Source organism: Euwallacea similis, chromosome 5, assembly GCF_039881205.1.
Source record: "Euwallacea similis isolate ESF13 chromosome 5, ESF131.1, whole genome shotgun sequence".
In the NCBI taxonomy this organism is placed as follows: domain Eukaryota; kingdom Metazoa; phylum Arthropoda; class Insecta; order Coleoptera; family Curculionidae; genus Euwallacea; species Euwallacea similis.
In genome coordinates, this window is record NC_089613.1 from 1559571 (window position 1) to 1574686 (window position 15116).

A 15116-nucleotide genomic window follows, 5' to 3' on the forward strand; every position below is an offset into this window, starting at 1 on the left:
TTCACAACAGTGATCAATAGCAAAATATCGTAAATAATTTTTTTGTAGAAAAACTATACGTCTGGCGAAAATTTTACAAGAGGCAAAAAGTTTCAAAGTAAAGTCAACTAGTGGCAGAGAAAAATTAAAGTCATTTGTACACAGGGTAAAAAAAAATACAAACTTTTATTTATCATGCGCCATTTTTAATATTTTCGCGCATTAAAAAAAGATCCCGTTTATGTCAAAACAAGCCAATTTATGTAGTACCTCTTATTTCCAAAATTAGTAAAAATCGATAAAAGCGTTTAGTAATTATTTCGAAAAACGATAGTAATTTGAGAACTTTGGCGCCCTGTAGCGACAAAACGAAGCAATATAGAATATAGGTAAGTTTGCCTAGAACACCTTATTTTTGGTTAATACATTTTTGGTCAACCATTGTACAGCCATTTAAGGACACCTTGTATAACGTTCGCGAAAACTCGAAAATATTCGATAAATATTTAAGAAGAATTATAAATTTGAATTAATGTAGTTTCGAAAAACAAAAAATATCATTAAAGATTGTTGTAAAATATGAAAGTCCTCAATACTTCGTGAGATTTTTTCACAGTTGAAAAAATTCCCAAAAATATATATGTTATATAATCAGCATCGTTGAAAGTTACAAAAGTGAATCTATTGTATCTGCATTAAAAAAAATGATTCACTAGTACACACAACATTTCGGAATCTTAAAAGTCTCGAAGAAACATAAAACAATGTTTCAGAAAGCCATTCATTTTCAGTTTACACTTGAATTAACGTGAAAAATACAGTAGTGTGCCAAAATTGCGTGAAATTTCCGACAAATCGAAAGAAACGTTTTTTCTTTCAAATCCAACCCTTGACATGTCGGTCGACTTTCTTGAGAGTATCAAATTTTGTCCATAATCAGAGCGGTCAGATTTTGGAGATTCAACTTCTATGAGAGGGGTACGTGGAAGTAGGACTCGTCTATCCTATCATTTCCCTTAACTTTGCTTTGAATGCTATCTAGGCGCCTGCCATCACACCAGGTATGTTTACAACATATTGAAATCTCGAAAAAGAGACTAAATAATTCAATCAAAATTGCCTCACACATGACTTGATATTTGCCTACTCAAAATTTTCCCTATTTAACCGATCTTCTATTTCTTACGGCCTCCGATAACCCAATACATCCACTACTTACACTTATGGATTCAACATTGCTCTATAAAAAAATATGGATCCCCTATGTAGAGATCATATGATCGGACTCTAGCCAGAGGTCGTAATTCATAGTCATTATGAGCAACCAACGACGAGCAGCAATAATTACCTGTTTAAAGACTCTCTCTGCCTGCGGGGATCCCACGGTAAATATTAGCAAGGACCGAGTTGCCGGCCCATTCACCCGTTGCATCCGACTGGACTCAATAATCCCAAGTTTTGTTTAAGCTATTTCCTTGAGATTTGGATTTCTAGCCTTCAGATGTGTTCCGTAAGCGTTCTGACGCGTGGTCAATCACTCAGCGCTAGCACTCGAGACTATATGTTAAGTTAACGAAGAATTATCTTCAGTCGAAGGTTTTGCGGCTGCTCTAGTAAAGCCCGAAGTTACGGAATACTAAATGTAACCTCACACTGCTACGTCAATGCAATTCCAGCATTTTTCAATTATTGTCGGATTTGCAGCGGCATTATTAGGTCCGTGTCTCGATAAATCTCAAAACGTGACCGATAAATCAGTGGTCCACGACCGAGGATTATTAATAATATTAACTCAATATTAAAGGTGCCTCGTTTAGGGCTGAACTGTGTAATGCTTTAGACATAAACAGGAAGGATGACAGTAATTAAAGCTAAGACGGATTTATCGGCACGACTGCGGCAGTGTAATTCACATAATTTATATTCCGTTTCAGTTTTCGATAACAGACTTCAATAGTTGCGAAAGCTTTGCGCAGTTTGGAAAAATGGCATTGCTGCGCGACAAGCTCCATAATGATAGTAATTGTCGCCCAATGGGCAGGGTGGGAACATAAATTGGATTTTTGAACGTGTTATTGCAGAAGCTATTAAGGCATCCGGCTTAAGACTTGTGACAGACAGTACCGACTTGCCTCAATAATTAAGGTGGCTCCCACATTAATATTAATGAAGATGTAGGATCACACACGGGTTTAATGATGGTTTATATAACGATAGATAAGAAAATTTTGTGAACATCAATTGCGACAATATTGCTTAATTAGGAGCTCGAAACAAATCTGACAGGTCTGAGAGCTTCTAGATTTATGGCTGAAATTATGTTTAATATCAGACATTACATTATTGTGTTCCACCATTTGTTTCATTAATCAAACCAACCGAAAAAAAAACCTAATCGCAAAACGTAGCATTATTTCACCTTGGGCGTAATTGGACTGTAACTGTATATACGCAGATTTAAACGAATAAAAAAGTAATTAGCCGTTGATTAGAAACTAAGAAGTGGTCCGTTTTTTAACGATGTTTATTCATTTCGTGCCTCCAGATCGAAATAAAAGTAGGACACTGCCGGAAAAAATAAAAGTGCATGCTATTGTCTTCAGACCACTTTCTCTTTTCTATACTAAATTAAGCGTGAATCGTCTGCACACAATAGAATATCTCTAGCCTAAAGCAAAACATACACCGGAGGTATTCAATGTAGTCGGCTTTTCCTTTCGTATATGCACAGATTTGAAGATGCCAAAAAATGCAAAAATTCTAAAGAGAAAAAAATGTATTAACTACTGTAGATTAATTTGTGAGAGATATTTCTATATATCAAATTTCAATTAAATTGAAAAGATTCTCTCAGGTTCAAACGTTCAACAGCAAAAACTCTTGAATTTGCTCTGAGAAAATAGTGACCTACAAATGATGTCAAAGTCACGTAGATTTAAAAAGCAGCCCTTTAATCCATATAATTAACCGATTTGCGTTATTTCGACGACACTGTCACTTCCATTTCCCATCTTTAACAATTCGGAACTGGAAAATGAGTTTTATAAAATATTCAGGACCATCAAGAGATTTTTTCGATCTGATTGATGCCCGTTGGAAGTAGAGAAAAGGCGTGCCTCGGCAATAACGTCATAATGACGTAACAAAACGGCCCACCAATCCCCTCAGCTTTGACGTCATTCTTCGGGAACGTTCTATGCTTTCCAAAACTGCTATTTAAGAATCTTGATCGTGGTAAAATTAGAAAAACTGACGTCAAAGAGAACTAATACTGTGTGTTTAAAAAATGTTTGGTCAAGTAGGCTTCGGAATTGTTTGATTCTGAGCCCGTATGTCTTTGATCTGTTCCTCTATATAATTTCGAACGTAAAAAATAAACTTAACCTCGCTTAAATACGACTGTTTACCTTTATTATTAATGGGATTCTAGTACAAATAGCCTTTCTCAAGACTTAAACTTTAAACTAATTACAATATCTCAATCTCTTTTCATAATCCGGGAGTTGCAGTTCCTGAAACACTTGCACTTTGTATGGGTAGAATTACAGATTTTTTTTTTAAATTAAACAACAAGAGCTAGGTGATGCATTCAATACTCGCCTCACATTTTCACCGAGTTTTAGGTGTTTTTTTTAATTAGCTTACCACTTCCTGGTTTCCTTTAAACACTACCAGTTTCACGAAGCTCTTGAACATAGGGTTGAATTTCAAAGGTCAATTCTCCGTTTATGAACTGTTCATTTTCGAAAATAACACTCAACCACAAAAAATTTTTTACCGAATGGAAAAACCATTTTTAGCAGTCAGAAAACTTGAACTAACCAACACACAAGTCCGTGAAGTCTTAAAAGATTATTTTTAATAAAATCTGACTAATAATAAAGGTAAACAGAGTTGTATTTAAATGAGGTTAGGTTTATTTATTTGTGTTTGAGATTATGTAGAAGAACATATCAAAGACATACGGGCTCGATGTCAAATAATTCCAAAGCCCACTTGACCGAATATTTTTTTAAACGCACGGCACAACAGTCGTTTATTCCACAACGTCAACAGCCACACGTTTCTGAAACTGGGGAATATGGTGCTGAGGCGAATTTGTATAATTCTGATTAGACTGGGAACGTTCGTATGGAATGATAAAGCCATCAGATTTTTCGTTAGTTAATCGAAGATGGAAGCTGTTTTCCTGAACGCCTGAAATCATCGGCTATTTAAATGGCGTGTAATTCTGAACCCTCACCGAGGCTTCGTGCAGAAATCTAGAGGCATTTGAAATACGGTCCTACACCTCACTAATCATACTGTTATGAAGGCGATGATGATAACGATGATGACGATGATGATGATCATTATCGCGATCGTCAAAAGGAAGAAAAAATCCTTAGGTGAATTTTGGATTTGGTCATCCAGTTTACACCACTCTCATTTTTTCTCGCCTGTCTGGACGATGATTTATTTAACATCTTTACGCGACTATTCGTACTCATAGAATACATTTTTGCAATAATTTTGCTTGTTGGATCGTCTTTGATCACCTTTATCAGACTCATTAGAGCTTACTAAAGCCGGGTTTCCGCAACACAACCTCAACGGGCATCTGGGTCAACGCAACGTGCAAGAAAGAAACAAATGACTGCATCGGTGGCGACGAATGGAAAGTTAATGTTGTATCCAATCAAACTGAGATCCTCGAACCGATCAGCCGCTTTGTTCTACAACCGAGTCTACAACTCATGGTACCAATGGATATGGCCTGCCTCGAGGGATGTCGGATTAGCATAACCGATTCTTACTTTTACTTGGTATTACTGGGAATCTAGGTCGTATTGTGCGAAATCCATTAATCGTTCTTTCGTGGTTCTACCAATTATCGTATCTCGCGGTTGAATGAAAAAGTACCACGCTAATAGCTTCGGATTGAAAACACATAAATTTGTTACGATTTGGTTACTAATTCATTATAAATATAAACGGCAACATTTTAGTGTTGTCGTAATTAATTCGCGTTTTGTTCTTAATTTAAACTTCAAATTGAAGGAAAATTGTAAATTCGGTAAAACTAGGAAAGTTATTTTCCTAACGAGTGAGAACCGGAGGGGTTCGGGCAAGCAGTCCAGTGCGGAAAAGGAACTTTTAAGCAATTTATATTAATTCTCAATGCATTTTCTTATTTGTGTATTGAGTGCAGAGCTATTAGTACATGATTTTATCTTCGGATTAACAAAGGATCACTGTTAACCGCAGGACAATCTCTACATGCATCTTCGCCCTACCCAACGTATTAGCATATAAGAGACATGGATGATAAAAGACAATGATCTTCACAATACCACCATGTGGGTGTTATAAACGGGGAGACATAATTATCATAATAACAATGCACGAGGAAATCATCGGCATATAGAACACCAACAACGCTTTTGTGCATCGAAATGCAACAAAAATTATCAAAGTGATTGATACATAATGGCCTAGCACTACAATGATAATTATAAATCAAATATTTACCGACATCAAGATGGAAAGAAGTTAAAAGAAACGCTCGTAAGGCGACTTGATTACATCGCCCACATGGTGTATAATGTGGCATAAATCGACCAACTCTTCCTGGTTGGTTCATAGGGAAAACGTGGTTTGTTAATGACCACCTGGCATGACGGCTCTATTTTAACTTCATTCATAGATATTCATTAGCTGCATCACTTCACAATTGCTAAGACCCACACATGTATTACAAAAGTTCTTCCAATTTCAGTGCTTTCAAGAAGTAATGATGAATCAAACTGGAAAATTGTGCGATAACGCATGTGATATGCATACTCATGGATTAATGCTCTATCCTTCGGATAGTGAAGATTGGCAAATCCGAGAAAAGTTACAAATCACTTAAAAGATTCGCTTAGTAAATATTAATTGTTGAGTTTAGCGAAAAAGAAGGAACATTGGAACTTTAACATGCAGAATAACTGGTAAGTCTGGCAACGACCCAATATTTCAAAAACCTTAAGTTTTCAAAATGGTTTGAATGAGAAAATTGCATGGTTTTCAAAAATCTGTCTGACTAAACTGTTCTAGCATATCTACCTACAAAAATCGCTGGATCTAATCCACAGTTCTGGTTAATCATCTTAATTAAGAAATTTATCCAGAAGAATCCAAGATACCATTAATACCGGTTTAAAAACTACAATTTAGCCGCTCACAATAGTTGTTAATTAATTGTTCTCGGATCTTCAACACACTTTGCCTTAGAAGTCATTAGAGGAATTAGTTTGAAAGGAAAAGCAACTCATTCATTTTGATGGAGCATTTCTTAATTAACCGCAGAGACCCAATAAAAAACATCGTGACTTTGTCAATACAAACTCGAGGCAAGGTATAATAATAAAAAACAATTTCGATAATTGTGTAATGCGATACTTTAGCCCAAGAAATTCCCCAAGTATAGATTTGTAACAACCTTCTTGCAACATGGGCAATCCGTTACACAATCGTGAAACCGCGAATGTTCCACCTTAAAGCAATATAAAAACTACCCGACACAAGGACATAAACAAAGAAACAAGTGGATACTCTGGGGCAAAAATCTGCGATTTGCATTGGATTATTAATTATAGTATGACTTAGAAACACCGGACAATTGCGCTTTGAGAATTTCAAGGCTACTTGGAACATGCGAAGAGTACCAAGCCCAGAGATATGAATAATGTTGAATTAAATTTATCAACGGATATTTGATATACAGGGTGTTCGAAAAAGAACGCGGCATACTTTAGTCACATTTTTATATCAGACTTTACTAACTCTAACTAAATTATACTCCAAAAAAAATTTATTACATATGGTGTTTTTCAGGCTCGTTAAAAGTATACTAACAAATATTTTAAAAAATGATTGAGGAACTCTTTCAATTTCTAAGATATTAATTTATACAGCCACAACAGGTTAAAACCTTGAACCGTGTCTTCAGAGCTAAGGTTATTTGCAATTTTTCAAATGTAGCCTTGTTTGAGTTACTTACAACTTTTAAAGCTCAGGTTGAAAATATGTTCTAAACGGTTGTGACGAATCGTTTACTTTTTCCTTTTATTTTGTGTGATAAAACCACCTAATGCACAAATAAGAATTGTTGAAACAGAGGAATTACACACCATTTTCAACTAAAACTAAATAAGAATAACATTTGCTATTTATAAAATGATCGGACGACATCCCTTATCATTTCGATGACAAATTTGGTACCGTTTTTAGGAGAGAAGAAATTATTACATAAATGAAAACTAGCAAAATGAAGATATATGGAATATGAGTATGTGAAATGCGTGAAACAGTCTTCTCCATCGCTGAGGAATGACAGTTTTGGGGTAAGTGATTGGTGTCGGTGATTACTCTAAATGGTATTTGATTGTGTTTAGTATCTTTTTATGTGTTCGAGGTTGACCTCTTGCTCATGCAAGCATAGGTAACCAGCTGCTATCCATGTTTCCTGAACAAGAGGCCACACATCGTTTTTATTAAGTAAAATATACGTATCTTCTTTGATAATGGTTCCTTGGTAACGATGCAAATATCATTCCGTTTAATTTCGTAACCGTTATCTAAGTATTAAAGGAACTGACACCTTTCCTGAAAATTCCCGTCTTAGTAGCACTTCGATCTGTAACTGGAGGTGCCCCAAGTACCACTCGAGATATAGCCATTAACAGCAGATGCAAATATGATTAGCATGTAAGGCAGGCACTTGTTCCTTAACCTCTCGTTTCATTGTCCAATTAATTTTGCAATCGACTACTTGTTATGAAACCCTCTGAACATGCAACGCTTCTTACTTGAGAATGAATCAACGTAAATCGTTAGTTAGTTAACATGTTAAGAATGTAATGGACCTCAAGGCCAGCGGTTCCGTCAATCCCTGAAACCTCGGGCTTTTACACTGAAAATGAACACAATGAAACGTGATGTGAGTTAGAAATTGCCGAAGAGAACTTCACTATTAATGCATTTTGTAGATTTAATAGTCAATGAAAGCAAAGCGATAAAAAATGGAAACGTATTAATGGAGAAGATATGGGTATAAGATACTTTTCCGTCCCTAAAACCGCCTATTAAAGTGGTTTTCAATTGCTCGGCCTCACGATATTTGTGTTGTCTTTGTGGCTGTTTAAAGCACGTCCTCGTTCGTCTTCGTGGTTTTTAAAAAACCACCGCGGCTCAATAAAATAGGGCTAAAAAGCAGTTTTCCATCACGATCGTGCGACAGACAGCGGTTAATCTGGATCTGCCATCTCGGTTTAAATGGTGTTACACTCTCAAGATAAATTGACGCAGATAAGTGTAGAAAATAGTTCAGTTTGTTGAAGCCTCCTTCATGTACCCAATTTAAATATTCACCTCTCACACACTTTAGTTTACCGTTTATTTTCGTTTTCCTGCTCTTTTTTCGTAGGTCCTAAAGATGGGGACACATTTGTGACCCAGACGTCAACAAGGGTGTTTGTCTCAGCGCCGGTAAAACATGAATGTTACTATCAGTTTTAGCTGAGAATAGTGGTGCGTGAGTCGTCATCAAAAGGTATAAACGAATTTTACTACTCCTTACAGTGAATTCGTTAAAAGCTCGTCATCATAGAATTATTAATTATGAACAAAAGTCTGGGATCGCAATGGGACACCCATTGTCTCCTGTGAAAACAATTATCCTGGTAATGTTCTCGAACAGCCTATAATAAATCAAAATAGACTTATTACGCATGTTTGTATATCATACCTAGCAGGTATATCAAATCAAAGGACATATTAAAACGTAAAAAAATACAAAGACAACAAGAACACAGAAAAAACATTCAAAATAAAATAATTTCATAGTTTAAATATACTGCTTTTGATATTGGTCGAAGAATTAATGGAACGATTCTTGCGAATCATTATCAAAGAACTTATTGTAATTATCATCACTAATAAGAAGAATATGTAAATAAACACGATGTGGTTAATTCGAAAATTGCCCTTATGCAAATAAAAATCCTCGGAAGGGGGATCTCCTAGACTGCTCCCAGGATCGGGTAACCGGCTGAGCCTTAAAAACTTAGCATTTTTTGGTTCAGACAGAAAGTGAGCAAATCAGGTGTTTCTTTTGCAAAGTGGAACCCAATGGTGTATATTGTTTTACCTTGAGGGAGGAATGCAACTCAAAAGGAGAAAAAAGCTTATGGTTACAACTAGTTTCAATCATTAAATATCAGTTACATTAGCGACATATCTCACGAGTCTTTCAAACGAAAAACACTCGATTATTAGTTTATTTCGTATTACGTACATCTTGTTTGTTCTACTACTATTCGAATGAATCATCTAAGAAACCACATTAGTTCGAAAACATAGAAAAAAATCACGGATACGATACGCGAAACGAAACAATATACATTGTGTTCAATATAAAGATATACTCACATGTCGAAGATTTTCCAGGAATTGTGAAAAGATGCGAAATTCTTCTAATTAGGCCAAATTTATCAAACGGGTTCGTACAGGTACAAGTTCAAAGACAGAAAATTTATAAGTTTGAAATACTTCATTTGCCATTTTTACAACATGCGATCGCAGTAGAAAGAACAAACAATAGGAGATTGCGGAATGGGAAACTGAATATGGAATAGAAATTTGAAGTAGCAGAGGTTACTTTGGATTAGCAGGATACTTAAGTTTAATATTTGAAAAAATCAATAGCCTTATATAACAAAAACAAAGTCGACGCTGAATGTTATAATAAATTAAGATCCGATTTTTAGCTGTTTCGAAAGCGTTATTAGCAAAAAATTAAAAAAAGAAATACCTTAAAGACTTTATTAATAATTAATACCATTGCACTCGTTGTAAAATTCATGAAAACAACATGATATCCTCATCAAAAATGAAAAATTTCAAAAAATGTATTTATTTTATCATGGTATAAGATTCGCATTTTTGTGACCACTTCTGACGTCGCTTCCTAGTTTAAATTAGTACCAAACACTTTCCCACAACAGACAGTTATTGACCATTTTCTCTTAAACCTCAGAGGCTGTTTAATTCAGCCCTCTACGAATATCCTCAAATATCTTAAAGTCCTTATTATCAAGTACCTTTTACTGACTGCATGTAATACGTTTCTAGGCTAAAGCTACTTATAAGTATGGCAGAGATCACCTTTCCCATATACAGTAACTTCCATATTCGCCATTTATAATGTTCCATCGTTCAAAGTCAAGTGATTGATATAATGATATATTTTCTTCGACTTAATTGTAAGTCTTTATTCGCATGACGAACCCATCACATAAAATACTATCGTCCGATCTTGAAATTATTCAAATTTAGATTTAATCGCACGGGAAATAGATATAGAAGCATAACAACATGATGATGATGAGACTAACCGCTTCTGGATCCATCACTGAATAAAATAAACAACAGTATAGGAAACAAAATTTAGAACTTTGTAAAAAATTTTCATGGAAAAAGTTCCATAAATGTAAACACAAAACGATCCACACCGTTTCGTAAAAAATTCTGTCGTTTTTCCTGAAATCACGTATACAAAATTAAACAAGACAACATACACCTTTTTATTAAAATTTTCATTTAATCTGCCTATCAAATACCCAACAAAATATAGCGTTGATAAAATTTTCATAACTTACATTAAATATTTTGTCACAAAATTTCATTTTCTCTCCCCTTAAATAACTTGAACAAGATGATGCAAAACATACTTCACCGTCTCGTCAAAAAATTACTTTTCTATCCCCTGAAGTAATTTAAAATAACCCGAAATATCGTCAACAAATGAAAATCATTAACTATTTTCTTAAAAATGTTATTTCTTTTCGTCGTGAAATCTGATGCGTCTTATGAATATGTTTTCAAAATTCTGTTCTATGATATACAGGGTGTACTATTGAAAACTTTGCGCCTGCTTTATTTTGATCTATCAAAATATTAGAAATTGCCGTTACACGTCAATTTTGCTTCCGAGGGGGGCACATTTTAACGTTAAATGCAGATTCACCAAAACAACCCCCTTCGCGGGGGTGCGTTCAACTTTAGAATCTCAAATGACACAATAGGTCGAGTGACAACTCATTTGAAAAGGTGCTTGATTTTTATTGTCAGCATCTATTTTTTTTTAAATTTTAGATCGCCTGTTAAATATTAAACCAACATAACCCATAAATTTTAAAGTAAATACAAGCTGAGCAAATTACACTGGGGTTTGCAATGGCTATGTGTAAAGCCTTCGCACTTTAAATTTATCTAACTTCCAATTACGGCACATTTTTTCAGGTTTATTTAGCGGTGATTCAATTTAAATGAAAAATTTCAAAAAATTCAGTTATTTTCAATGTATATTCATCATATTTTAATGTATTTTAATTTACATAAAACTGCAAAAAAAAATACATACTAACAATCAAAATTAAAAACCTTTTCAAATAAGGTGTCACTCGAGCTAAAGTGCCTAAAGTTGAATGCACCCCCACGAAGAGGGTTGTATTGGTAAATCTGCATTTAACGCTAAAATGTGTCCCCCTAGAAAAGAAAATCGATGTGTCGCGGCAATTTGTAATGTTTGGAGCGTAGTTCAAAATAATCTGAGTTTTCAATAGTGTAAGAGTTATTTGCAAAAAACCCAAACCACCAAATTCATTTTTTTCCGAATATCTTCGTAACTATTCGGAATTTAGCCAGTATAAAAACATATTGTTAATTTACTTTAATATGCTCAACTGTTTCCTAATTTAAACCATTTTGTATCTATTACCATTTCCGAGATCTCCATGATGTTCATCCTTATTTGGGACAGACTGTATACATATAACCGATTTAGTAACGTGTGACCCATTTTTGTTTTGTTGCAGAGAACAAGAAATAGTGAGTAGTAGTAAAGGTAGGGTGTCCAAAACGCACTTTAAAATAATAGCGAAAAACTTTTGAAAATGTATGAAAATAGCATTTTTCATCATAGGAACCTCGACATCACATCAATCATTGTTATAGTGGCGGACCTCATAGTTTAGAGTGCTGTTTTATTCCAAAAACGAGCGCTAAGCAGTTTACTGTCATCTGCAAGTTGACGTTGTGCCACCTCTTTCTATATTTTTTCCATCCTCCTGTAGTTATATGCATCCTTCTGAATTTGCTGCCCCGTGGAAATTCATAGTGGGCACACTGTATAGCGCTGTTCCCCCCCTACTGACTGTGAGGCAGGGTTCTCTGATGTGATTTGAAAAGCATGCATGTAAAGCCAGTAAAAATATGACAGAGCCGATCACAAGTTTCGTAAGAAATTAAGTAAAAATCAGTCAATAAACCAAAGGCAAGAAAAAAATTGAAAAATTTCTGGATCTTAAAAGGTTGCAATACACCAACGATTTATGCAATATGGCTGCTGAGTACTATAGAAATTCTCTACAATAGAACATATTACATTTAAGTGCATTAAAATAGGATAGAGGTAGACAAAACAGACTGTAGAATGAAAAAAGAATAAATCAAAGAAGTAATTTTGAAAAATTGAGGGGAAGTTAAAAGGTTGTTAGATGCCAATAATTAAATGTTTACCAGGTATTCTCTATATTTGAAAATCGATCCTATAAGTATATAGCAGAGGCGTACTGGACGCAATTTTGATTTGAGAAACAGGACTAAAAGAAAGAGTAGAAAGTAATAGAGGTAGAAATAGAAGAAATATTTAATTCGTAAAAATTGCAGTCTAGCAACATTATGATACTTACTGTATATTAAGAACTGAAAGGATTTTCTGCAATTCATGCATTTTAATCCTGTAAAACCAGGTACATACAGAACACCATTTCAAATAACAACGAGCAACAAAAAATCTGAAATGGAAGATACATTAATTTGGAAAATTGATAGATCACGAAAAGTTGACGAATTAATGTAGGCATATTGACCACTGTACGTGCGTATTTTCTATTATTTGAAGGTTTTTTGCATTCATTTACAGAAAAAGCAATGACGTATGGGACAAAATTTGTAGATAATAACTAAGACTAAAAGAGAGATGAATAGGAGCATAATTGATGTGCTACATATTAAGCATTGTAAGCAGGTGCGGGGCCATATGAATTTGATTTGCACCGAGCCTCACTTATTTACTATCATTCCCCGAATCATATAGATTTGTCTAATCTTTTTAGGCGAAATTTATGTTGATAAATATCCTTGACCAAATACCATAAAACTATTTTGGAGAAAAAATTAGACCGCAGATAACGTAAAACTTTTAAAATCGGGGTCAGTGAATACCTGATCGGCAACTCTCCCATATTAATGCACATCAACCGAGTCGTGTAACTAAATCTTTTTTTTGTTTATTTCCTCAAGATTAATGCAGAATTTTACAAATTACCTACATGAAGTATGATTGCAAGAAGATCCATAAATTCTTCCCAAATGGGAGTTCAGAATTGCTGTATCTTTTTAGGTACCTATAAGAGGTTTCGGATTTCATTTCTGCATTCACAACTGCGAGTAGCAATTATTATTATCAATAACTTTATAAATTCTACAGCGACGTCCTGCAGCTCTCCTTAACTGTAGGTTGCGATTCAAGACATTTATAACAATAAATACAAACAGTTAATAACAATCTAAACTTCATTATGTCGAGCAGCATCCAATTGAGAATAACTGAATCAAACTACGAGTAATGTGTGAATAACCCTTGAAGGCGAACAAAACACTGCTTATTACACTGTTAATCACAGAAAATCACAACAATTTATTATGATACTCCTTACGATCCGATTTATTAAACGGTTCTCGGGGCCAAAGACACCAATCACTATGGAATCGTGATTTGCCATACTATGGCGGCTGTCGGAAGGAACGTTAGTAATAACTTAGAATATAAACTGAAGGAAGGAATTGACATTTAAAGGTGATACTTACAGGTTTGAAGCAAAAGTGCCTACGGAATCGCTTACGAAATCTACGATCGTGAAAAGTCGCCGTGTTTGGGCGCGTCGTTGGGCAATTATGTGCGAACACAGCCGCATATAAAACGAGAGGCCTTCGCAACGTAACGAGAGTGAGAGACGAGAAATAGGAAATGCATAACATGAAGTTGCAGAAATAATAGATGATGAATGCGATGTCGTAACGGAATAATGAAAATTCCTAGATGACTCGATATTACGCGAACAGAGTGCATTTCTTGATTCCGGAAAAAAGCTTTTGAGATACAGTCGTGATTATGCTACATTTCCAATAGCTAACAATCAGAGCCTCCACTGTTCACTTTTAGAGTCATCCTTCTTTACGATCCGCAGACAATTATTGAAGATGAACAAATTATGGTAAATGGTTGCATGAGGCATGAGGGTTACCAGATTCAGAGGCATCAACAGAAAACGAACAAAAGGAGGAGGAGAGCTTTCAGCACTATAAATGATAAGAATTTTTCAAATTTACAATTTTCTTATTCTGAGCCACACATGTTTCATGCATGTTGGTAAGAATTCCAGCATACGCCTGAAGGCACCAATTTAAAAAAATTCGGCAAAATTTCCAAAAATTCCTAAAGGACGGATGGCATGGTAACTCTAGTAATAATTAATATCATCATGAAAATACCTGCTTAATTCAGTTTAGGTTAACCTGAACTGCGTTTACCCCACACAATTTTTAACGTTTATGCAAAAATAGGCACAATGAATATGAAGTAAGTAATAAAATTACCTAATGAAAATTTGCAAGCAAATATGCTTTGTGGTTATTCCTTTGGTTGCAATCAATGAAATAGCCGCCAAGCAGATCCACTTGCAAATTTCCATTTTGTAATTTTATTACTTAGTTCATATTCATTGTATTTACTTTTGCATAAACGCTAAAAATTCCAAACTCTCGAACTTGCAGAGGCATGTCTTATCCAGTATGTCATATGCTACGAACCATTGCAGCAGCTTCAACAGCAATTTGGAAATACCCGGTCCAGAGATTATTTGACTCACTTACAAACCCGTTGTAACTGGAGGAGGCCAGGTGATGTTTCTATAGCCATGAGATCTTTGGTTCTACTGGTAGAAATCAACACTCCACCATTCCGATGGCTTTTAGCTCCAATGAAGTTA

General features: G+C 35.0%; 2 protein-coding genes across 7 annotated transcripts in view; both read right to left on the reverse strand.

Moving 5' to 3' along the window:
- Positions 1 to 15116, reverse strand: part of twin (CCR4-NOT transcription complex subunit 6-like twin) — a 71888-nt gene that overhangs the window by 9666 nt on the left and 47106 nt on the right. The window lies entirely within an intron of this gene.
- Positions 1326 to 15116, reverse strand: part of Atf6 (bZIP_ATF6 domain-containing protein ATf6) — an 83978-nt gene continuing 70187 nt past the window's right edge. Inside the window, exon 7 of the transcript XR_010752146.1 lies at positions 1326 to 1338. The gene's annotated coding sequence lies outside the window, so the exon portion shown is untranslated. The remainder of the gene's footprint in view (positions 1339 to 15116) is intronic.